This window comes from Eubalaena glacialis, chromosome 2 (assembly GCF_028564815.1).
Source record: "Eubalaena glacialis isolate mEubGla1 chromosome 2, mEubGla1.1.hap2.+ XY, whole genome shotgun sequence".
Taxonomy (NCBI): domain Eukaryota; kingdom Metazoa; phylum Chordata; class Mammalia; order Artiodactyla; family Balaenidae; genus Eubalaena; species Eubalaena glacialis.
In genome coordinates, this window is record NC_083717.1 from 22,129,224 (window position 1) to 22,155,874 (window position 26,651).

Here is a 26,651-nt window from a genome sequence, read left to right on the forward strand (position 1 = left end):
GGGAGAGTGGAGTCTCCAAGCAGATTACATTTGGTAGAGGGGAAAACAAAACAAAAAGAAAAAGAAAATGAATATTACATTCTTCAACTTGTGTATTGTAAAATAACTTTTGTAATTATTACAGTACTCCTGCAGAGTATCTATGATTTTTAAAAGACATAGGCTATTAAAAAAATTCTCAACTTTGAGTACTCATTCTCTTTTAGTATTGAAATATACCATGCCCTCCCCACCCATGAAAGTAATGAGTAAAGAATTTATTAAAAAAGATTAAGAGGGAGAGAAGAGATAAAGAACTGAATATGAATATTTTAGATAAGCTTTCAGTCAATAGGAATGAAGGCTTCAACTCCTAGGTATTAGGGCAGGGAGAGTAGTAGGAAAGAAGAAAGAAATAACAGTCAAGTACCTACTGTGTGCCTGGTAGTCTGCTATATGTTAAGGGACATAGATATTATGACCTTCACTTTTATAGCCGTGGTGAGTCTCATAGGATTTTAAACATTTGTCTATATTCATACAGCTCATAAGCAGCAAAGATGAGATTTATGGCAGCACCTTCTCCTACAAACTATTGTTCTTTCTGCCTTTCCTAGTTGTCTCTGTAAATTGTCTAGTACTCCCGGGGTGGTGGCGAGGGGAAATTATGAGGCAAGCCTGAGATACTTCAAGTGAGCTTATCAAAATTGTATGTCACCTCCCTTTTAGCAGGGAAACTCTAATTTTAAATGGGCTGAGGGAATTTTTCAAAACTTACACATTTTTAGCTATGAGACGAAATTTTTAGGGACAAGAAACATGAGTGATTGGAGCCAGGGATCACCCTAAAAAAGCATCTGCAGGCTTGACAGCAGCCCTATGCCCTGGGGCAGGTTGTCTTGGGAAATAGTCGTGCCGAGGTTTGGATTTTTCATCTCTCAGCTCACCTGCTCATGCTGTTCACACTTGTGACTGAGGGAAGCCCCCTCCTCCCCTAGAAAAAGGCTTTAATTTGTTGGGGCAAGGATAAATTACAAGAGGACAATCCAGCTGTTGTAAAGTACACATATTCCCTCTATGTTGTCTCTCACTGAGTAGATGTGGGAACAGGAAGTCCTATTATCTTTCTTGATCAGAGTTTCTTTTATTTTCTTGGAAATAGAATCTGTGCCAAATCAACCACCAGACATGCCCTTCTCAGCCAGGGAATTTAACCAAAGAGCACCTGGAAACTGGGCATCTCACCAGTGCAGCAGGAAACAGAGGCCACATTTGTCTTAAAGATTTCTTTTTTTTGATAACATTTCACACATTAAGAAAAAAGCAGAACAAATGCAAATTTGAAAAATGCTGGCAAAATAATTATAGTCATTCTTGAAATACTCAGAGAGGCTGGGTGAGAATTCAGAATGCTTACGTGTGAGGAAGCAAAGTGGCATGGCTAATTTTAGGGCAGAAAGTCTCTTTTCCTTGTCCTATCCCCTAACCTCAGTAAGCAACATTTTCAGCAAGTCAAGTGCAAACAATACATAAGCAGATGAAATAAAATGAGATGAAGTGGATGGTTTGGATTTTGGAGGGCAGCAATATAGCCATTCTACATTTTTAACAATTTTGTGCTAAGGCCAGGGTGTAAACCAAAGACTAGCAAGATACTTCAAGCATGAGAATTGGTACTTCTGTAAAGAGAGAAGGATGACTGAGAAGAGTGTCTAGAAATGGCATCCAAAAAGGCTTACGTCACTTCCATTTTCATTCAGCGTATTTCCTTCCTCACAATCATTAAGAAGCTAAAGAATATTTCTTGGCATAAAATATTTTCCTTTATTTGAGACGTGTCCATCTTTTTCTATCTTTCTGCTTTTTTCTCTCTGTTTCCACAAAAAATTGGATCTCAGGGGCACTGAGTTGAGTAAATAATTTTTCAAGTCTTAATTTGGTATCATTGTGAGTCTGTTTTCTGTTTGATTTTACTCCCCTCTCCTTTTTTTCCAATTCCTTTCATTCCCCTCCTCAAAAGTATCCATTCTAATGTTTTACATGTATCATATATACGTATATATAAAACATATATTGTAACCATATAAAACATGTTATATAAATATAAATATATAACATGTGTCTTAAACATGTATATATAAATATCTATATATGTCTATCTATCTATCTATCTATATGAATCTCCTTCAAAATATGGGGTTTTGGGGGGGTATGTATGTATGTACTTTTAGTTTACATAAGCAGTATAGTGCTACATATCTCACTCTTTTTTTCTTATTTTCAGTCAACATCGTGTTTTTAAAAAAAATTGTCCATGTGTCTTAGCCTGGGTTCTCCTGAAGGAGAACCTGAGAGAAAATGTTCTGTGTAGATGGTTTATTTGAGAATGATCCCAGAGTGCTGATGTCAGGGACGAAAAGAGTGAATGAAGAAAGAAAGTCAATACATAAACCTGTTATTTGGTCATCTCCACTGACCCTATGATGTGCCCGTGATCCCTTAGAACCTTCTTAGAAATTGTATGAAATGCATCTCAGAATTTTCTGCCCAGGGGATCAAAGTAGGAAGCATGTGTTTATCCATTGGCTTTTGTCCTTCACTGGCCAAGTGGGGTCTCACAGGCACTAATTTCTCTACACATTTGAGTTGACCTTGGAGTATTCCAGCAGGCACCCCATACCACAGCTTCAGAGAAGCCCCAGGGAAGGAAACAGTGCTTTGTTGTATGGATCAAGGTCAGGAACCATCAGGTTGCATCCGGGCAAATCTCTTTGAAGTGCAAAAGTGGTTGCCATGGCAGTGACCTGGAGTTCTTCTTGGTGAGACCTACAAAATAGGGAGGAATCTCCCAGAGGTGTCTGATACACCAGGCTACTGAATGGGCATCTGTTACTATTTGGACCACTTTCTATTTCATTGTTGGCATATACCACATTTACGGAATCTCCTTATTTTACCTGTAACCCTCTAAAACCACTACTGGAGTGAACATCCTCACACATAATAATGACCCTAGACTTAGGCACAGGGACTTCTATCCTGGGTGCCAGGCTTTAGGCAGTGCTGTGCTTTGGAGAGCCTTGCTTGAAATGTTCTAAGTACCTCTGTGGTGCCTGGGACAGGCCAGGCTGGCAGTGCCATGTGGGTGGTGCCCTGAGCCTGGACAGTGAGCATGTGGGTTGGGCAGTTGCCCTACGGAGCTCCGTTACTCATGTTGGTAGGTCTACCCAAATCCTGTGGCCCAGGTTCCACGAGATTGGGTTGTCAGAATGGTGCTGACACACTAATTTTTGAAGATTCTCTAAGGTGACAGAGGTGATGGTGCCCATCCTTTATCTTCTCTGCCATACCGAGCTCTCCCCTCCCCCACTTCTGGCATCCAGATGGGTCACTCTACTTCCTCCACAGGCTCTGCATGGAAGCCAGTCCTCCATGGTTGGCTGGACCCATCTCCTCCAAGAGCTTTGGAGATCTAAACTCTTGGTTCACAATTCTAACAGGCCCTTCCTATCTATATCTTCTCTTGCCTGCAACTAATTTGATGACATCATGCTCTCTGGTCTTAAGCAGTGACAGATGAAGGATGGACATTCCTTGAGAAAATGGTACCAGTATAAAATCCCAAAAGTGAAATTTAACATGAAAAGAGAACAAATTATCATTCATATTGTCCTGCATAATCTGGGTAAGACTTGCATTTGCGGTCATTATCAATGAAGTAGAATAATAATGTTTGAGATAGTCTTTGGAATTCAGTATTCATGGAGAGCAGAATGAATGATGTACTGTCATGAGTAATTATGTATCCAGCATTAAATAATTAAAATTATGTAACTGCACAGAAAAGAAGGTATTTTTTGTTAAAGTTCCAAATAGCCATGGAATTGTGAGTAACAACTATGTTACCCCTTTTTCTGTGGTAGGAGATAAGAAATTGGCCAGAAACAGCATGTTGGACAATAAAGAACATGAAGAGATTATTGTTGGATCTGACCAAGAAGAGATGGTACTTGGACACCATGAAGAGTATTCACATGCACTAATTAGACAATAAACAAATATTTCAACACCTCTTCTCTACCCATTATTCTAAATAATCAATTAACCACTATACCTCACATGGGCGCCTCAATTTTTAAAATATATTTTTCTCCTCAAATTATATATACAGACCAGGGTTCTGCCAAAAATATTTGTATGAGTCCCCCATACACTAAGAGTAGTCCTGTTGTACATGTTTTTGATTTTCTCTGGTGCCTACTTAGGAGAGGGATTGCTAAATTGTAGCGTATGCATACACCTGATGGTTTTCTAGAATGGCCACATCATTCTAAACTCCCATCAGCTCTGCTTGTGGTTCTACAACATCTTCACCATTATTTATCACCTGCTTTTTATATTTTTACCAGGATAATTGGTTTAAAATGATAGCTCATTGTTTTAAGTTGTGATTTGTTGATTACTACTACAGTAAAGCATCTCTTCTAATAATTCTAGGCCATTTGGCATAGGATGTAAACTTTCTTTTCTTCTTCTGCTACATTCTCCCAATAGGAAGTAGCCTCACCCACAACCATTGCTGTAATCACCATCATGATTCAGGATTTTACCAACTCTATACCCCCAGATCTTTCTTTTGGGATCTACACTCAAGTAGCTTACTGACTGCTTAACATTTTCATCTGCATAGCTCACAGGAACTTAAACTCAAAAAAGCCAAAACAGAACTAATGATCATTCTTCTCCAAACCTACTTCTGCAGGTTCCCCGTCTTGGTAATCCAATCATCACCTACGTAGTGATTCGAGCCAGAGATTGGTATATTCACATTTAATCAATAGTAAGGTCCTGTTGAGTATATTGCTTAAATATCTTTTGAAGCAGCATGGTTTTCTCCATTTCCACTTTTCTGACCTACTCTAAGAAACCATCAACCTTCCTCTCCCATGTTATCTCAGAAGTTTACTGAATGGTCTTTCTACCTCCAGTCCTGCTCCCTGCCAAACCATTTTCCATTCTAGCCAGCGTGACCTGTTAAAAGTGAAAATCTATTCATTTAACCTCTCTGTCTAAAATCCTTGAATAGCCTCCTTCCATATCATTTATAACAAAGTCCCATGGACTCAATGAATCCTCTAAGACCATGGGTTTTTCTGGGTCAGCCTCATCTCATGCTACTCTTTTCCTCACCTCCTGCACTCCAGCTTGCAAACACAATGTTCCTCCTTAAAATCTAGGTAAATACTCTTAGCTCTACCTTGAGTGACTTCCTCCCTGTGATGGATTAAATATGTCATATTTTTTTTCTCCTTCCTCCCTTCTAGAGGCAGAATTGAAACTGTGCTAGCATATAAATACTTCGAACAATCTGAGGTAGCTCTGGGTCTAAACCTTAAAACCTGGTTACTTTTACTTTTTGTGGTTTTGTGAGTCTTGAGCTGCCATCTAAGAAGTTAGACTTTATGGAGAGAGCATACGGAAAGGCCACATAAAGAATCAAGACTCTGCAACTCCATGGCAAGAGAGAGAAGCCCAGCCATCTTAGCGGACGCTGGCCTTCAAAACATCCACTACCTAAGTGACAGACAGCTTAGATATTCCAGCCTTATAGAGACCATTACTAGAGTACCAACTGATATCACATGGAATGGAAGAATTACCCACCTGAGCAGTCAGTCACACAATCATGAAAGATACTTTTGTTAAAAAATAATTACTTCTGTGAAACTACCAAGTGTTGAAGTGGTTTGTTAGGCAGCAAATAGAGTTGCCTTGTCAGAAGCAAGGAGTATTACGACAATGATTAAGGTATTCTGTAAATGCACAGATAGTGATTTTGGCAGAAGCATTTCCAGCAGGTAAGGCAAATCCATTTCTAGAGTAAGTGACTATTCCAGTGGGAGTAAACAACTTCCTCTTTCATGATGGAAGTGGTCAAGAATAATCTTCCTGCCTTAAGTGGCTGGCTGGTGACCCCAGGTACCATAACATACGTATGCTGGCTAAAGAAGATCCTGTGAGTTGATCAAGGTCTTCCCTATACAAATGTATTAACTGAATCTACATTTCTGCTGTAAAATGAGAAATATAAACACCCTTAGAACATGGCATTTTAGAAATATAAGTGGAATCTAGCAGATTGTTCTAAAGCCTGAACATCTCATTTAAATAAAGCAAACATTTAACCTCCACATTAGACATTTAAACAGGGCCCCAATAAATCAATTTCCTCATTTGTTTTGTATGTCATTAAAGTATTCAGCTATAATCTGGCATACATACTTTTGGGATGCCTGGTTATAGAGAATTCTGAACTGTTAAATAAATAAGAGGGTCAACTTATATTCTAAATTCAGCCTTTCAGAATTCTTTTATTTTCAGAGTTTTGCTTGAGAAGGAAATTCTTTTACCCCCTTTCATATGGAAATTATTTCCACAATATGCACCATCAATATTCATCAAGTATCACACCAATTAACAAACCGTGAATAATCTGTAACAAAAATTTAATGCATGAAAACCCACAAACATCTAGGTGGCTGTTAATAAGGCTATGTTTGAGGTAATCACATACAAATTTAATTTTAAATATACTTCCCTTAAGGAAGGGGTATCAATGTTAATTTAAGAATTTAATTTGTATGTTGTTTTAAAAAAATGTCTTTCAAGGAATGTGCAAAAACATCATGCCAGGAACTTTGCTTATCAACCCAACATTGAATTTTCTTTTATGGAATGGAAATAAACTATTCCCTTTATATAACTTTATATAACTCCTTTGTGAAGTTAACATAACCCTATAGTATCTTAGTATGAGACAAGTAATACAAATTCTTTGAATATATGCTTCATAAAATGATTAATTTTGAGATTAGTAGTAAAAGAGCATTTTATTTTCAGTTTTAAGGAATATTAAAGTACAGTCAAGTCACTTTGAGATTGATCATTTCTAGAAGTGAGGTTACACTGATTTTCAAATTTATATACAGTCTAATCAGCTTTCCAAACTTAGTGTTTCAAACTGGCAACTATTAATCCAAGTCTTTTCTTGTCTGAACTTGATGACATAGGAAGAAGGAACGGCAACATCTCCTAAACAATGAGAATACCCAGGTCCAGATTTACATAACTTTCCAAACAACTAGTGAAATTCTGAATGCAAAGCTAGGACTAGATTATGTTTCCTTATCCTTACTGTTTTTCTTTCCCCTCTCATTAAAAGAATAAAGTAAAGCCAATAAAAGCGGAGGAGACGAAATTATGAAGATACAAGCAAAAGTTAATTACATTGAAAATAAAGATATAATAGAAGGGATCAACATGAAAGCTAATTTTTACAAAGACTAATAAAGTAGGTAAATCTTTGGCATGACAAACCAAGGATCAAAAAACAACACAGATAAAAGTATATTAGAAATGTAAAGGAGGATTAATTATAGCTAGTATTGATGACAGAAGTTTTAAATATTGCAAGAGAAAATTCAAAAAAAATCCTCATGACAAATTTGAAAATAAACAAAAATTGCCATTTCCTAGAAAATATAATTTACCAAAGCATACTGAAGACATAGAAAACCTGAAGAGATGTCTCATGATTAAAGATGGTCAACCCATAGATAATAATTTACCCTTCAAAAACAAACAAAAAAATCAGTGAAAACAGTATAGGTCCATATGACTTTTTAGACATCTTCTACCAAATACTGAAGGGAGAGAGAATTCCAATACTGTGTAAATACCCAAGAGTAGGGGGAAAAGAGGGGAGACCACGACTTCAACTCATTTTATGTAGCTAGTGTAACTTAGCAAAATAAGGTATGTATGAAGAAAGAAAATGACATTCCAGTAATATCATTCATGAACATAGATAAAAAATCTCAAGTAATTATTGGCAAGCCAAATCCTGCAATGTATATTTGGAAATATCAATTAGCTATTTTTTAATCTTTTCAGAGATTCTTTGTCTTTTCCCTAGAGCATTAAATCCATTTGCATTTATTTGACTTCTGATTTATTTCTACCATTGTATTAAATAGTTCCTACTTGTCCTGATTCCCCCCCCCCTTTTCATTCTTCCTTTCTTGTGTTCTGACTGAATATTTTTTCTTTTCTATGGTTTTCTATTTACTTGTCCCTTTATTTTTCTTTTCCTTCTCACCTTTTCTTTCTTGTTCTCTTACTGATTATGTCGATTTTCTTCTTTGATTTCCCTTTCTTTATGTATCTGGAAGTTGGAGGTTATGATTTTCTACAAATTTTTAGCATAGTCTAAATTATATAGGTATCTTTACTCCCCTCTCAACTAGTTCAAGGACTTTAGAAAGCTGTAGCTCCAATCGACCCCCTTTGTAATTTACATGACGTTGTGATCTGGTATTTTAGTTATCTCCTGTCTTTTTTAATTTTTTTCTTTCAAAGATTTACTGTTTGATATAGTCAATGTTTATTTTGAATTCTCTAGACATTTTTCAACATCTTTGTTCAACATTCTTTACTTTAGACTTTCCACCTGAAATCATTTTCTTTGTGTCTAAGGTGTTTCCTTTATGATTCCCTTTACTGAAGCTGAAGGTCTGTTGGTAGTAAATACCTCTCAGTTTTTGTTGAAATTTGTTTCACTCTCATAATAGAAAGATATAGGCAGACCTTGGAGATATTGTGGGTTTGGTTCCACAGCACCTCAATAAAACAAATATCACAATAAAGCAAATCCTTCCTGCCTGGATTTTGTTAGGATTCTATGATTTGAAGATTGGTGAATTTCATCAATTCTAGGCAAATTCTTAGCTACTATATTTTAGAAATTGCTTTGTCCCCCTTCTCTTTTAAATTTCCTCTGGCACACTGATTAGATATTATTTTTTTTAATTCTGACTTTTTGTGTTTTAACCTTTTTTTCTTACTTTTCCATCTCTTTGTTTTCCTAGATTTTTTTTTTAGCCATACTCCTTTTGGGTTATATCCTTCAGTTTACTAATTCTTTTGTCATCTATGTTTATCAGGAATTTAATCCAGCCACTGAGATTTTACATTTTAGTTTTTTATTCCTCAGAGTTTCATCTGCTGCTTTTAAAGTAGTTTCATAATCTTCTATAGATTCTATTTTTTCAGTCATATTTCCAGCTTTTCTGTTATATTTATATATATATAAACATAGTTATAACTAAATATACCTTTAGTTTTTCAAAATATTTTGTTTCTGAATGGTTGTTGAAATTTCTGGATATATTCTGTATATCATTTATTTTTCTCTTATACTTCATGTTTCTAGGAAATGGGCTACATTCTAGGAAAATTATTTGATATTCTAGTTCATTGATTGGTTTTATTACTGTTTCTTTTCAACAATTCAATTCAACTGAGATTTTTATTTTGTAAACATGTTTAAATTTCCACATTTCACACAAATCTCAGAAGGATATCAGGTAAACTTATTGTGGGGTATTCAGTTTGCATTAAAAGCATGATTTTCTTGGGTGTCATTTTGTTACCCCTCTTTAATGGTATTTGTTTTTTGACTCTTGGTTACCATGTTGTATTTCTCTGTGAGATCCGCCTCACCAAGTTTAGCTGAGGTTGGTTCTGACTTCAAGAGATTGCATCTGATGAGCCTGATAGAAAGCCTGCCTTGGACGTGCAGCTCCTTCTCCCTCCTTGGGGTCTGCAGTGACCTGGGCACTGCTTTAGCTCTGCACCTGAGTCACAGCCAGTGCCTGGTCCTCTGTGGACACATTGCCCCCTGCTCAGTCCAAATGGGTGGAGGCTGAATAAATCGATGGCTTATTGTCAGACTACAGTTCCCCTTAAATTTCAACATGGTCCCTCCTGCTTCTGCTCCAGGTAACTTTGAGCTTTGAGCTTCCCTGAAACTTCTCCTAAGCTCTTCCTCTTCCTGCATGAGTTTTGGATTTTTATTTCCTTCACTCTTGCTTCTCTGTGATTCTGATATCACTCCATTTCTACTTCCTAGGAATTCCTCAGAAATCGTCTTCCACCAAGGTCTTTCCTTGTTTTCCACTGTGCTTATGACTTTATTTTCTTAAACACAGTTTATTACCTGACATTTCACAGAGATTTTGGTGGAAAGAGAAATTAGGTACTAGGGTTCACTTTACCATTTTTTCTAATCTCATCTTTTGACTTTTTTTTTTTTTATTTCTAGTCTCTCATTTGTTTAAACAAAATCACTTTAAGGACTCCATAGCATTTGATATGTTGCTGCGCTGTGGTTTATTTAAACATTCCCCACCATTTGACACCTCAACTGTTTTACTAATGTAAATACCACTAGAGTGGATATACATAGAGAGATATACATTTTTACATATCCATAATTTACTTCCACAGAAACATGCTGGAAATGGAATTACTATCTAATACCCTTAAAAAAAAAATTGAGAGGGTTGTTTCTACAGTGGCCAGTGGATGTCAAATTTAAAGTTTAAGATAATGCTGTGGGGTTTTGCTCAGTCTCCTGTAAAGAGATGCAGGAGCCTCAATTTTGGGTGCTTTTGCTGTCAGCCTATCTGTAATGCTGATTAGGAACAAATGACTGATTTCACCATGCTAAGTCTAACTAAGTTTCACAATAAGAAGAAAAAGTAACACTTCTGCCAGCTGTTTCAAAAACAGCTTATGTGCTATATATAAGTAAAGAGTGAAAGGAGATGTCATCACTTCTATTTTTATACTTGATTCTACTAATGCTATTTCTGCATCTATAGTTAACAGAATATCTAGCTAGAATATGTATAATCTATCAACACATGTAAATATATATGTATGTATGTTTGTATATTATGGACTGAATGCTGCTGTCTCCCCGAAATGCATATGTTGAAGCCCTAACCTCCAATGTGGTGGTATGTGGAGATGAGGCCTTTGGGAGGTGAGTAGATTTAGATAAGGTCAAAAGGGAGGGACACTCAAGATGGGATTAGTGCTCCTATGAAAAGAGAAACCAGAGAGCTTGCTCACACTCTCTTCCCACCATGTATATAGATTGTATATATAGATCAGAGTGAGAAGGTTGCTCTCTACCAGCCAGGAAGAGAGCCCTCATTAGACCTCAACTATGCTTGGACTTCCAGACTTCAGAGATGTCAGACATAAATTTCTGTGTTTAAGCCACTCAATCTACGGTATTCTTTATAGCAGCCTGAGTTAAGACAGATTTTGGTGCTGAGAAGTGGGGTGCTGCTGTAACGAATACCAAAACATGTGGAATTGAATAATGAACAGAGACTGGGAGAATTTTGAGTTGCATACTAGAAATACAGATGTTAAGGGCGAGGACTCAGATGCAAATGAGAACCATGTTATTGGAACATGGAGGAAAAATGATCCTTGTTATAAGGTGGCAAAGAACTTGACCCAACTGTGTTCTAGTCTTTTATGGAAGGTAGCACTTGTGAGTGATGAAATTAGAATATTTAGCTAAGATTTGTATGCAAAGTATTGCAAGTATGGCTTCGTTCCTCCTGATCACTTATAGTAAAATGTGAAAGGAGAGAGATGAATTGAAGAAGGAATTGTTAAGCAAAAAGGAACCAGAACTTGAAGATATGGAAATTTTCAGCTTCTCCATATTGCAAAAAAAAATGAGAAAGCTGGTTCTGAAGAGAATACTAAGGGTGTGGTTGAAAATGATTTGATAAAGAGATCATGGTGTGACTCATGAATTTAATAAGCCAAGAATAGAGATGGGGTTATACCAGCAGAGACACTGCCAGTTTGAACTAAAGTGGGGAAGAAGGTGGGACAGGATGAAGGAAGGCAGTCAGACTTTGTGGATTTTACAAGGTGGGATTGTAGGGCTATTCAGCTGTGAATGTGAGCTCTCCCTCAAGAAGGGAAGAAGGATCCCAAAGGTGATTGAGAAATCATGTGGGTTACCACTCCCACCAGAAGCACAGGGTTCACAGGCCCGGGGGCAGGGGGGAGGGCCAAGTCTGCTGCCACCACCTTGATTTCAGGTGTGTAGACAGAAACACATGAGCCGAGCCCTGGGGGTGATGCTGCTGCCCCACTGGACCTGGAAAGCAAAGAGGATTATTCTCCAGCCCTAAGACCTAGTGGAATTTGCCTTCCTACATTTTGGACTTGCTTGGGACCCTTCACCTCTTCCTTCTTTCCTATTTCTCTGTTTTGGAATGGGAATATCTACCCTATGATGGCCCCTTGTATTTTGGAAGCACATAACTTGTTTGCTTTCACAGGTTCACAGCCAGAGAGGAATTTAACCTCAGGATGAATTGCACCTCATGTCTCCTCCATATCTGATTTTAGATGGTATCTAGATGAGACTTTGACTTTAGATGGATACTAGAATGAGCTAAGACTTTTGGGGCTGTTTGTTGGGATAGAATGAATGTATTTTGTGTATGAGAAGGATACAAATTTTGGAAGGCCAGGGGCAGAGTGTTATGGACTGCATGCTTGTGTCCTCCCCACCCCCAAATGCCTGTGTTCAAGACCTAACCCTTAGTATGATGGCATTTGGAGATGGGGTCTTTGGGAGGTAATAGGGTTAGATGAGGTCATAAGGGTGAGACCCTCCTTATGGGACTACTGCATTTCTTTCCTGTTCCTACGAAGAGGCCATTTGAGCCCACAGGAAGATGGCAGCCACCTACGGCGAGCCAAGAGAAGGCCTTGGAACAAAACATACCTCATGGCACCTTGATCTTGGACTTCCAACCCTCCAGAACTGTGGGAAATAAATTTCTGTTGTTTAAGCCACCTAGTCGGTGGTATTTTGTTGTGGCAGCCCAAGCAGACTAATATAGTATGTGCATGCACACACAAGCACACACACACACACACACACACACACACAGAGACACAGTTTTTTCTTTGACCCAAAATGGAAAGCTTCACAGATGCAACCTGATAAATTTTAATCCAAACAATGAACTTTACAAGTCAAAGATTCTTTCCTTCAGATCTCTAAGAAATCTTTTAAAAAATGGTCTGTTTCTTCTTGATTCAGATCCTGGGCATTGGTAGCTCCAGTATTCCAAGGTTGCTACCAAATAATTTGGCCTGCATGTGACTATTCATATTATTAAATTCTTCCTGCCTTCAAATGGGGCCCTTAGTAATAACTTTACATTTCTTTGGTTCTATTTTCCTTTAGTATTATGAGAAGTCTCAGAATTTTGGTGACGTAATGGCCTATTTTTTATCCTTGTCCCATGAGAATATTATCATTTGTTAAAAGATTTTTGGCTTACGTGGAAGATTTACACACCTGCATCCAGCCCTTCTCCACTATTTTCAGAAAGTTTTTTATTTAACAGAAACAAATTGATGAATAGGTCTATAAATATAATGATATCTCCAATCATTGTGCAGTATGTGTCACATTATACTCGGATTAGGGGAAAAAAAACCACAGCACTATTCCAACAGGAAGATTTCCTTAGATGAAATCACAAGTAGAGAAGAAATGCAGCTTACAATGGGGCAGAAGATTAAGTATGGAATATATTTAGAATCCAGTTCTCAGCTGGACCCCTGCATCTGTAATGTACTAGCTATGTAACTTTGAGTGAGATTCCTAACTTTCCTGACTTGAATTTTGTGATCTTAAAATGGGAATAATAACACCATTCCTTAGGGTCATAAGGAAGATAAATACACTTTATGTGAAGTCCCTAGATGGACCCGTGGCCCTTTGCTGGTCCCAAATGGCAAACTGTGCAGTGTTATTATTATTGTCATTACTTCTGTTACTACTGTCACCATTGTTTCCATCTCTACCTCCAGCCCTTGCAAAATATGGACCAATTTTTATATCTACTGCTTACGTGCTCTGAGAGTCATTAATTGCACAGGGTTTTCAGTCATATAGAATTGGGCTACTTTCTTAGTTCTTTCATGCTCTGACCGTGTGATTATGAAAAAACTGCTCATCCTCTCTGCATCTCAGTTTCTTCATCTGTGAAAAAGAGAACAACAGCATCTCCTTCTACATCACTGTGAGGATTGAATACAATAATGTATGTATGTATATGTATATGAAGCACTAAGAATTGTGCCTCCAAAGTAAAGGCTTGCAGTAAACTATAGTTTGTACTAGAAATGCTTAATATTATTAATTTTATGATAAATCCAAAAAGAAAAGAAAACAAGCAAGAATTTCTGGCAAAAGCCATTTAAGGTACTTAAACTTCTCCTGCTTTGTCCTATACCCGTTTGTAGCACAAGATTCTCTCTCTTATACCCAAGCCTCAAATTATTTTCTTTGTTTGCTGCATAAGGGAGAGATGTTACAGGGGGGAAATCAAGCAAATAATGCAACTAGACAAGGCTGTTAAAATGCACACCCCTAAACACATTTTTAAAAGAGATACTAAATAACCCATTGTCCCCAAAGAAAAGCAAACAGATAAGATCACAACATATGCCATGAAAAAAGTCCCCAAGTGAAAAGGTAGTTATATAAAGAGCTAGTGAACAATGTAAGTACTATAAATACATACATAATTTCATCATTTGCTGTCTCACTGTTAGATGTACTCTCTCAGATTGTTCTCACGCATCTGTTCAAGACAAAGCCGCTGAGCCTCTTAAATTACTCACAGCTCATAAAAACACACACTTTGGGTTGCAATTTTTAAAGTATTCAAATTTTATTTAAATGTGTTTAAAGACAGTTTTATGTTCCTGGATTTGGAAGGCGATAACATATTTCCCATAATCAAACCACTCTTAAACATTAAAGACTTTGCTGAATGTTAATTAAACCCAGAAAATATGTTGTAAAAAATTAAAATTCCAGACTCATTTAAACCATAGATATTTTAAAAGATAAAGAGGGTCTAGCGGGTGATAGTGAAAAATTAACTAGTGGGGATTTTTTTTAATTAATTAATTTATTTATTTATTTATTTTAAATAAATTTATTTTCCTTGAGCTGGATAGTTGTTAATTTTGGTAAATATTTTTTTTCTTTAATTAATTAATTAATTAATTTTTGGCTGTGTTGGGTCTTCGTTTCGGTGCAAGGGCTTTCTCTAGTTGTGGCAAGCGGGGGCCACTCTTCATCGCGGTGCGCGGGCCTCTCACTATCGCGGCCTCTCTTGTTGCAGAGCACAGGCTCCAGACGCGCAGGCTCAGTAGTTGTGGCTCACGGGCCTAGTTGCTCCGCGGCATGTGGGATCTTCCCAGACCAGGGCTCGAACCCGTGTCCCCTGCATTGGCAGGCAGATTCTCAACCACTGCGCCACCAGGGAAGCCTGGGGATTTTTATTTTTGTTTTATTTTTTTATTTGCAACATCTTATTTGTAAGGACTCAGTATTGATGAATTTATCCAAGATGAGATTTCATCTCTAAGACTAGATTACATAAGTATTGCCTGGACCATCATACCCTATATCATGAGATATTAAAAACTGTTCCTTTATAATTCTAGAGAATACTTGAATAGTAATACTTACATACAGCAAATCTGTTCTATATTTTTCTTCATATAATCCTACCTCAAAGTTTTACATGATATTTTCCATTTTTAATAAAGCAATTCCATTATTTTGTGTATGTTATTTTATTTTTATATACTTTAAAAATATTTAAGCGAGAAGACTGGTTCTGACTTTTGTTCGGAAACCTGGTTGACAGAATAAAACTATTTGGAAATAGTAGACCACATATTATATTTTCTTCAGTAATCTATGTAAAAGCGGCATTGGTAAGGATCATAAGTCACAAATAATGAACTCCTTAGTACTGTTTGCAAGGGAACTCTCTATTGCTTGCAACAGACCACCATGAGGAAGTTGAGTCTACAGACACAATCCTACATTTTTCAATTTTTCAGGAAGAAACAAGAAATACATTAACTTTTTTCTCCCTAAGGATTGGAAAGAAAACAGAGATGGGATATAGGAGATCGCTACCAGAAGCAGAAAAGCAGTCTTAAACATCCCTTGTCAAATGTGAATGGAGAATAACTCCAGAGATAATTAGAAATGCCAAGGATGAAAATTAATGTCTTCTTTCCAGTAAAATGCACTGTTTATATGCACTGTTTATAATCTATTGAAACCTTATATGGGCCATACATAGAAAGAACCTGATGGATTAAGACAAAGGGCACAGCCAGAAAGCTCAGAGCCTCAGGGAACATTGTAAGAAAGTCTCTGATAATCCCAGAGGATGGTCACAAGGGCACAAGTTGCATTGGCCTAAACACCCTTTTTCCAGTGATGTACTTGTGATTTTGTTCTTAAAATAACAGCATATTTTTAATGAATACATTATAATCAGGATATAAGAAACTGATTTATATGCTAGATTGCGCTTTCTCTGATATTCACATTAGTCAAAGAATTTAGATTGAGCCTCTTCAGAGCTGATGTCCTATTGTTTGGTGGCAAAACTCGGAAGTTTAGGCCAAGTGTCCAAAAAAAAAATTGCTTTTGAAACCCAACATACTGAGATGGGTAACTTCTGGGTAGAGAACACTAGCATTTACTTCATTACTTTACAAACCAACACTGTTTTATTGTCAACAGAACCTGCCTGGCGAAGTAGGGGGCCCACTCTGCCCCTGGAGGGGCTATGGACCTTGGTTGCCTGGGGCCCATGGGAGAGATGGGTCCATGCAGTGAGAACAGCTCTGGCCACCACTGGTACCTGGGTGGTCAGAGGCAGCATCTGGAGGGTCAGCAGGGGGCATGGGAGCCCCTGGGGAGCTGGGTCTTGGCTCCCTCTGGCTCATCTGCAGGAGGCCAGTGAGGGCAATCAGCTCAGGCCCTCTGAGCCAGGCGGTGGAGCAGCCAGAGGATGGAGTGGGGAGGACCCAGGGGGACATAATTGGGGCTGGGAGCAGCAGCTTCAGAGAGCCCATCACCTGCTGAGGGCCCTGAGACAGGTACAGGGGAACACGCTGCCCACAGGGCAGCGGAGGGTCAGAAAGAAAGACATCTTCATAGCACATCACCGGGAACCCTGCATCCCTGGGCACCTGCTCTCCACTCTGATGTCCTGCTAGACGGGCCTGAGGCCTCTGCCTCACGCTGCTGCCTCGTACAGAGGCCAGAATGAGGGACGGCACAAGGTCTGGTCTGAGAAGGAGGTGCCTGACCCACAGCTGGGCCCCTGCACCCGACGAGGTCCTGCTTGAGCCTCATAGTTGGGGTCCCAGGGCAGTAGCAGTGTCATCCTTGATGGGGCCCACCTCCCAGGTCATGGGGCCCAGGGACTGCTCGGCAGCGAGGCCTGGGGGCGACCGAGGCAGCAGCTGCTCTTTCTGGATCCAGGAAGGCCTTCGGTACCAGGGCTGAGGAATGTCCGGTGGGGATTTTCTTGGCTCCCCCAGGGCTTCCTCTCCAGAGTCCCTGGCCTGGCCGGGGTCGCTGACCGCTGAGGGGCCTTGTTCCTCGGGTGCCTGCTCTTCACCCGGGCCGCACTGCTGGGGGGCCCAGGGCAACATGCGGTGTCCGGGGGGAGGGCTAGGCAGGGCCGCACACTGCCCGCCTCACCCGCCTGGCCCCTCCCGGCTTCCACTTGGGCCCAGCCTCCCTCAGTGGCCCGTGCTGCCCTGCACGTCCCTGCAAGCCCAGGTTGCGGCCCACCTTGCAGGGTACCTCATTACTTTAATTATCCCCAAAACCTATAATGTCCACAATGGGGACTTTTTTTTTAAGGCACAGCCCCAAATGTTGCTGGAAATAATATGCCTATTAAACAGAAGACTTTGGAAAGCAAGGGACTGTTTCAAAAGACTGTTATGATGGGAATTCTGCCATTGGTACCGTGGACTATGCTAACTACTTTTTATTGCATTGGGGAAATGGTAGCATGAAAATGAACACCTCCAGGCAGAGTTAAGAGAATCGGGGGAAGGGAATTCTATGATTATCATAAATTAATCTCTTTTAGCTCCAAGTTATGATTCAAGTTGATTTCTCATCCTTATCAAATTTCTTATGTGCATATTAGGGGGCTGATAGGAAAAGGATGGAGCCCTGAGAACTGGAATGAAGGCAATTCAGATGAATCTGGGTATCTTGACCTTACAAATCCCTTTAAGCCTTCCTCACCAGCAGATCCTGCTCCTCCTCCCCCTTCTGAGGAAGGAGCTTCTCCCAGCACGAGGATAGCGTAATGACCTTACATTGCAGGTGAAAGCTTATTTCCAAATGATCCACCCTCGTTATCCCTCATGGCCTGCAGAACCATGCTAGAGTCAAATCCAACCTAATCAAGGGAAATGATTACCAAGTCTGACCTGGAAGGAGCCAATTTACACAATGAAAAAATTGCAAAATGTGGTAAGTTTATATCAGCAGAAATTAATATATACATGTGCAGAAATGGAATCTAAGTGTAACTGCCCAGGGTGGAAGAAAATAATATTGGAATGGCCAAATGTATCAACATGGGTGCACTTATCAGGCATTCTGGATTCCATATGTTAGCTTGAGCAACTGGGAAAGACCCTCACAATTTGCTTACACAGTTGACTAAAACCTGGATGTCATATTGGTTTACATTATATGAAGTTGAAGTGTGCAATTTCCTTCTTATAATGTAGAGGAATAAGTCTAATGACTTAGGGAAATGGAATGATGGAGTAGATGTCTAATGTGTGACTTGCTCACCCATCTCCTGGGGGGTGTTCAAAGGACACGTTTCACAAAATCACGGAGGAATATTTGGTGAGGGAAGCAGCAACCTCCTTGGAAAGCTCTGCAGACAACCTCTGTAGGAGGGGGTGATGGCAGGTCCTCTTGGGGCAGCACCCTGCTTACCCTGTCACAAGTGTGTACACAAGTGTAAAATCCTCCTCCTTTCCTTCCTCAAAGGGACGGGGGGCCCTTAGCTTGGATAACTGTGCATTTCAGAAAGGGAAGTAGGAATACTTGGGGTTATTGGACCCTGACTCCGAGCTGCACTAAACCCAGGAAGTCTATCAGTCAAGGTGGGGACTTTTGAGGGTTGGTGGTAAAGAGGCTTCTGGCCTGACTCTGTTTCTTGATGTATCCAGTGGGTTCACAAATTTATCTGGAGTTTATTTCCCATTTTTAAATATGCAGTTAGAAAAGATAACACGTGCCTGGTGGCATAATCCCTCATTGGTTTCCAGACCCATCCTTTTTCTAAAACTGTTGGCCAATGTATGTATCTGTGTTCACAATAACTTTCTTCCTCCTTCAAAAGGAAAGCATACCTTTCACCCATTCCAAATCTAATGACAAAACCCTTAGCTGGGTTATAAGATTTCCAGGGCAGTCAAAAAAGTTACAAGTATTGGTTTGGGGAGAAGTCTTTCTAGTCCTGTAGGTCTTCCTCTCTTTTCCCATCTTATACATATTCTGATGGGGGTGAATCTGAGCCCATGATAAATATTCTGAATTTGGAACAACCAAAGCAGTAGAGTATAATGATACTGATTTTTTTCTAAATATAATTAGCATGTTCTCATGAACTACATTTTGTCAATCTTTTCACTTTGGATAAAACCAACCAACAAATTTTTGTGTGACTTTTTTTCAAATTGGGTGTGCATGATTCAATAAATAGTTAAAACATAGTTAACAAGTTTTGTCACAAAATATTTGTTAATAATTCATCATACTCTTCTGTAATATTTATTATGTACTATCTTTTAGAATATAACACATAATACCATATTTGAAAAATTTAAATATGCATGAGAACATACACAGATTTTCAGAATTCCAATAATGACTATGCAAGCAAAACCGCTGGTATTTCAGATCCTATCATGGGGTGTCATTATGTAGAAGGCTGAAATGCAAACAGGAATGGGCAGCAAGTACTGAACATCCATGCACCAGTTTGGAAACTGTGCATTCAGTTATTTTTGTACATCACTGGCACTTATATCCAATGCCAATGATGTGTTAAAATCCTAAGTTGTTTTTTTATTTGCCCTTTTCACCTCTTAATTATACATGAGATGATTCAGACTGCATGGAAGGAACTGAGATGGGGAAAGTGAGGGGGAGAAAAGGGCAAGAAAGTGCTGGCAGTGAAAGCCATTTCTACATGTCAGTTTTAATGTGGATCTAAGTGTCTAAGTGACAGAGTGCCCAGTAGCTTGACAGGACGCTTTTTCAGCTTCCTCCAAAGCTTGAGGAAAGAGCAAAGGTTAGTTAGAGGATTACGAGGTGGTGACGCCCATTCAAGTTTTTCTGACATAATCTGAGTTTAAATCAAAAGGGCATAAACAAAAAATAAACAGGCTTTCTTAGAATATCAGAGCACTCATCATCAACTGAAGCTGGAACAAAGTATTTTCAGGATCAATAATACAAGACATTATATTCTTTTAGTCAGTGCACATAATGTGTTATCCCCCTCATGGGAGTATGACACGCAAGGGGCCTTCTGTCCCTGACTGGCGCCCACCTATACATAGCCCCTGGCCTGACCCGTCACTGGCCCTCACTACACTTGCACACCCAGAGTGGGTGGCCAGAGGAGAGCAAAACAACATTTAAGGTCCCCACAGCTGACTGCAAGCTCTGATCATGCCCTGCCTTCTTGACATTGGCCAGTGCCACAGCACCTACCTGTAGAGAGGCCTTCCAGCTCTGTACCTGCAAGCCCCAGCCCAACTCTCATCACCACCTTCCCTTGCAGTGTGCATGCAAATGGGAGAGAATGCAGCCACAGGAGAGCACAGCACACCCGGGGCCCCTGCAGCTGCTTCAGGTCCAGATCAGGCCCTGCCTTCAGTCACTGGCTCACACCACTGTACCTGGCTATAGCTACCCCCTCCAGCTATGGACATGCATGTCCCCCAGCCCCAGCCCTGTCAATGGTCACCTCTGCAGTATGCATACCGGAGGGTAGAGTGTGAAGCCAAGGGAAAGCATGCTGACAACCATGTCTTTAGCAGATGCCACTAAGCCCATAGTGGGCCCTGGCCCCTGCTACCTACTCTGACCCCCCATTACTATGAGTGTGTCTACAAGTGACCTCCCCTACTACATAGGCACTTGCAGCTGGGCCCTGCAACCAAGTGTGTGCATACCACTGGCTCCAGCCACCACTGATGCCTGCCCTGGTCCTTAGTTACTAGTCCTTGAGGCACCATTTAGGAGACCGATAGCAATTGCAGCCACTGTAGAACCCCCGTAGTGCTTGCCAAGGACCACACAACTGTTGATACTGTGAACCTTAGTGGCTGAGCCAAAGAGACATCATACTCCCTTGGACCCAGGGCTGCCACACACTCCTGCACCTGGCGCCCTGAGCCACTAGATCCACGGTTACAGCATAGTCCACTGTGCCTCCATCTGCAGGTGACAGGCTTCCCTTACTTAAATCAGCCCATAAAGTCTTTAAGAGGTGACTGTTTCTTCAAATGTACAGACAGCTACACAAGGCTACAGGGATCACAAAGTATCAGGGAAACAAAATGCCATGAAAGTAATATAGTAGACCTCCAGTAACTGGCTCCAAAGAAAAGGAGATCCAGAAATTGCACAACAAATAATTCAAAATAATTGTTCTACAGACTCTCAGAGAGCTAAAGGAGAGCACAGATAAACAATTTAACAATATGGAGAAAACAACACATGAACAAAATGAAAACCTCAACAACAACAACAAAAACAGAAAACAGAACCAAACAGAAATTTTGGAAAGAAGAATACAATGACTGAACTGAAAAATTCAATAGAGAGTTCACATGAAACTTGAACAAGTAGAAGTGAGAATCAGTGAGCTAGAAGCTTGAAGACAGATCAATTAAGATTATACAATTAGAACAACAACAACAAAAGAATGAGAAGGAATAAATAAAGCCTACGATAGATACGGAATACCATCAAAGGAAATAGTGTACACATTATTGGAGCCCCAAAAGGGGAAGACAGGGAGAAAGGAGTAAAAAGCTTATTTAACCAAATAATGGCTGAGAACTTTCCAGCCATGAGGAGAGATTTGGACATCCAAATTCAAGCTAATAGGTCACTTCAAAATTTCAACCCAAAATGTTCTTCTCCAAGACGCATAATAATAAAAATTGTCTAAAACCAAATACAAAGAGAGAATTTAAAAAGCAGCAAGAGAAGAAAAATTTCTCTCATAAAATGGAACCCCCATAAGGCTATCAGCAGATGTCTCAGCAGAGACCTTACAGTGCAAGAGAGAATGGGCTGATATATTTGAAGTGTTAAAAGAAAGAAACTGCCAATCAAGATTAATTTACCCAGCAAAATTCACCTTCAGAGTTGAAGGGTGAAATGAAGACCTTCACTAACAAAGAAAAGCTGAGAGAATTCATCATCATTAAACCCGCATTATAAAGACTGCTAAAAGGAGTTTTCAAGCTGAAACAAAAGGATATTAATTAGTTACATCAAAACATATAAAAATATATAACACACTGGTAAAAGTAAGCATATAGTCAGATTCAGAATACCCTAATACTGTAAAATGGTGATGTACTACTATTTAACTCTAAAATGAAGGTTAAAGGGCAAAAGTATTAAAAATACCAATAAGTTCAACAATTTGTTAATGGATACACAATAAAACATGTAAATGGTGTTATCAAAAATGTGAAAGTGGGGAGTAAAAGGGTAGAGATTTTGTATGTGATAAAATTTAAATTGTTAGCAGGGTAATTATACCATTACATCTACAAGATGTTTTATATAAACCTCATGGGAACCACAAAGTCTATAAAAGATAAACAAGAGGTAAAGAGAAGAGAATCAAAGCATACCACAATGGAACATCATGAATTTACAAAGAAAAAGGGAAGAAAGGAAGAAAAAAATAAAACTACAAACATCCAGGAAATAATAAGGTGTCATCAGTAAGTCCTTACATATCAATAATTACTATAAATAAGTTGTTTTCTCCAATAAAAAGGCACTGAGTGGCTGGATAGATTAAAAAAAAAAAAAAAGACCCAACTATATGCTGCATATGAGACATTCACCTCAGCTCTAAAAACACACATAGATTCAAAGTGAAGAGATGGCAAAAGATACTCCATGCAAGTGGAAACCAAAAGAGAGCAGGGGCACCTATACTAATATCAGTAAAAATAGACTTCACCTCAAAAGTGGTAATAAGAAACAAAGATGGTCATTATACAATGATAAGGGGTCAAGAATATATAACAACCATAAATATATATGAACCCAACGTCAGAGCATCTGAATATATTAAGCAAATAGTAACAGATCTGATGGGAGAAATAGACAACAGTACAATAATTCAGGTCTACAAATAAAAGGATTATATAGATTAGTACAAGTGATAATCCAGTCCCTGTTACTCCATCTTGGCTGCAAGTGGAAATTGAATCTTTGTCTTTTGAAGGTAGACTTGATATTTAAAAACAGCCCAAAGTGAGTGCCCTGAAGACTATTAGAAAATGGAGGACTTTGGACATTTTGGCCCCTCATCTCCACACTGGATGGATTTTGTAAAGAAAAAGAAGTATTTTCTGAAGGAAAATTAGATTTCTGAACTAGTAACGGAGGGCAGTAGTATAAAGTTCTTGATTAAAAATAAGTGAAAACTATCTATGGATAATGCCATGTCTTCATGTATAAGGGCTTTTAAAAATCTATATGAACAATATAGTTTTTTTAAAATTTATTTATTTATTTTATTTTTGGCTGCGTTGAGTCTTCGTTGCTGCACGCGGGCTTTCTCTAGTTGCGGCGAGTGGGGGCTACACTTCGTTGTGGTGTGCAGGCTTCTCATTGCAGTGGCTTCTCTTGTTGCAGAGCACGGGCTCTAGGCATGCAGGCTTCAGTAGTTGTGGTACGCAGGCTCAGTAGTTGTGGTGCATGGGCTTACTTGCTCTGTGGCATGTGGGATCTTCCGGGACCAGGGCTCGAACCCGTGTCCCCTGCATTGGCAGGCAGATTCTTAACCACTGCGCCACCAGGGAAGCCCCTTTTTTTTAATTTTATTTTTTTAATTTTTATTTTTATTTATTTATTTATTTTAACATCTTTATTGGAGTATAACTGCTTTACAATGGTGTGTTAGTTTCTGCTTTATAACAAAGTGAATCAGTTATACATATACATATGTCCCCATATCTCTTCCCTCTTGCATCTCCCTCCCTCCTACCCTCCCTATCCCACCCCTCTAGGTGATCACAAAGCACCGAGCTGATCTCCCTGTGGGAAGCCCCTTTTTTAAAAAATGTTTTTAAAACTATTTTATTATGATTGGTTCTCCTGTCAATTTGGAAAGATGAACTTGGTTCTCGTTCCCCTCACCAATTTGGAAGTCCCGAGGCAGAGCTGAGCGACAAGCAGGTTAAGTGATTAACCGATTAACTGATCTGTGAGGAGCAGCTTTGGGAGGGCAGAGGGTGAAGTACCCCTCTTTCATGAGATAGTACCCCTCATTCATCTACATGAGATAGATCATTTAGATGGAAAATAAACAAGGAAACATCGGACTTGAATAATACTTCAGACCAAATCAACCTAACAGACATATACAGAACATTTCATCCAACAACAGCAGAATACACATTCTTCTCAAGTTCATAAGGAACATTCTGCAGGATAGATCACATGACAGGTCATGAAACAAGTATCAACAAATTTTAAAAGATTGAGATTACATCAAATATATCTTTTCTGACCACAGTGGTATGAAAGTAGAAATAAATAACAGAAGAAAAGCTGAAGAATTCACTAATATGTGGGATTAAGCAACATCTCCTGAACAACCAATGGATCAAAGAATAAATCAAAAAGGAAACCAAGAAATATCTTGAAACAACTGACAATGGAAGCATAACATATCGAAATCTATGGGATGCTGCAAAAGCAGTTCTAAGAGAATAGTTTATAGTGATAAATACCTACATTAAGAAACAAGAACAATCTCAAATCAACAATCTCATTTTATACCACAAGAAACTAGAAGCCCAAAGTTATCAGAAGGAAGAAAATAACAACAATCAGAACAGAAAGAAATGAAACAGAGACCAGAAAATCAATAGAAATGAGCAATGAAACTGAGCTATTTTTTGAAAAGATAAACAAAATTAACAAACCTTTAGCTAGACTAACTCAGAAAAAGGATTCAAATAAATAAAATCAGAAATGAAAGAGAAAAAATTATAACTGATACCTCAGAAATATGAAGGATCATGAGACTACTAAGAACAATTACACACCGACAAACTGGAAAATCTAGATGAAATGAATAAATTCCTAGAAATATACAACCTACCAAGAATGAATCATGAATAAAGAAAATCTGAACAGGCTAATATGAAGTAAGAGGATTGAACCTGTAATCAAAAACCTCCCAAGACAGGAAAGTCCCAGACAAGATGGTCTCACTGGTGAATTCTGTGAAACATTTAAAGAAGAATTAATGCCACTCCTTCTCAAAATTTTCCAAAAATTGAAGAGGAGAGAATAGTTTATAGCAATAAATACCTACATTAAGAAATAAGAACTAATTTATGAGGCCAGCATTACCCTGATACCAAAGCCATATAAGGATACTACAAGAAATGAATAATACAGAACAATATCCCTGATATAGATAGCAAAATTCTCAACAAAATATTAGCAAACCAAATTCAACAGCACATTAGCAAGATCATTCACCATGATCAAGTGGGATTTATCCCTGGGGTGCAAGGATGGCTCAATATCTGCAAATCAAACAATGTGATACACAGTATCATCAGGATAGAAGATAAAAATCATACAATTATCTCAATAGACATAGAAAAAACATTTGACATAGTTAAAAATCCTTTTATGATAAAAATGCTTCACAAATTGGATATAGAAGGTACTGCAACACAATAAAGGCTATATATGAAAAACCCACAGCCAACATTATAATCAATGGTGAAAGTCCGAAAGGTTTTCCTCTAAGATCAGGAAAAAGACAAGGGTGTCTGCTCTCACAATTCCTATTCAACATAGGACTGTAAATCCTAGCCAGAGCAATCAGGAAAGAAAAACAAATAAAAGGAATCCAAAATAGGAAAGGGAGAACTAAAAATGTCTTTGTGTACAGATAATATTGTGTACTCTACAGAAAATCCTAAAGACTCCACCAAAAAACTGCTAGAATAATCAACAAATTCAGTAACATTGCAGGATACAAAATACAGTTGCATTTCTATACACTAACAACCAAACATCTGAAAAAGACATAAAGAAAACAATCTCATTCACAATAGCATCAAAAACAATAAAACCGAAATAAATCTAACCAAGGAGGTGAAAGATCTGTACACAGACAACTACAAGACTCTGATGAAAGAAACTGAGGAAAACATAAATAAATGGAAAGATATCCAGGGTCCATGAATTGGAGGAATTAATATTGGTAAAATGCCTATATCACCCAAAGAAATCTGTAGAGTCTATGCAATCTCTATCAAAATTCCAATGGCATTTTTCACAGAAATAGAAAAAAAAATTCTAAAATTTGTATGGAGCCACAAAAGACCCTAAATAACTAAAGTAATCTTGAGAAAGAAGAACAAAGCTGGAGGCATCAGAGTTTCTGTTTCAAACTCTACCACAAGGCTATAATAATCAAAATAGTATGATACTGGAATAAAAATTGACCAATAGAGCAATGGAATAAATTGAGAGCCCAGACAAAAACCCCAGGATATATGGCCAACTAATATTTTATAAGGGAACCAAGAACACTCAATGAATA

At 38.6% G+C, this 26,651-nt stretch overlaps 1 pseudogene; it reads right to left on the reverse strand.

Annotated features, from left to right (window-relative positions):
* Window positions 1–16,545: 16,545 nt before the first annotated feature.
* Window positions 16,546–17,421, reverse strand: LOC133084857 (histone deacetylase complex subunit SAP25-like; annotated as a pseudogene).
* Between the last annotated feature and the right edge of the window lie 9,230 nt (window positions 17,422–26,651).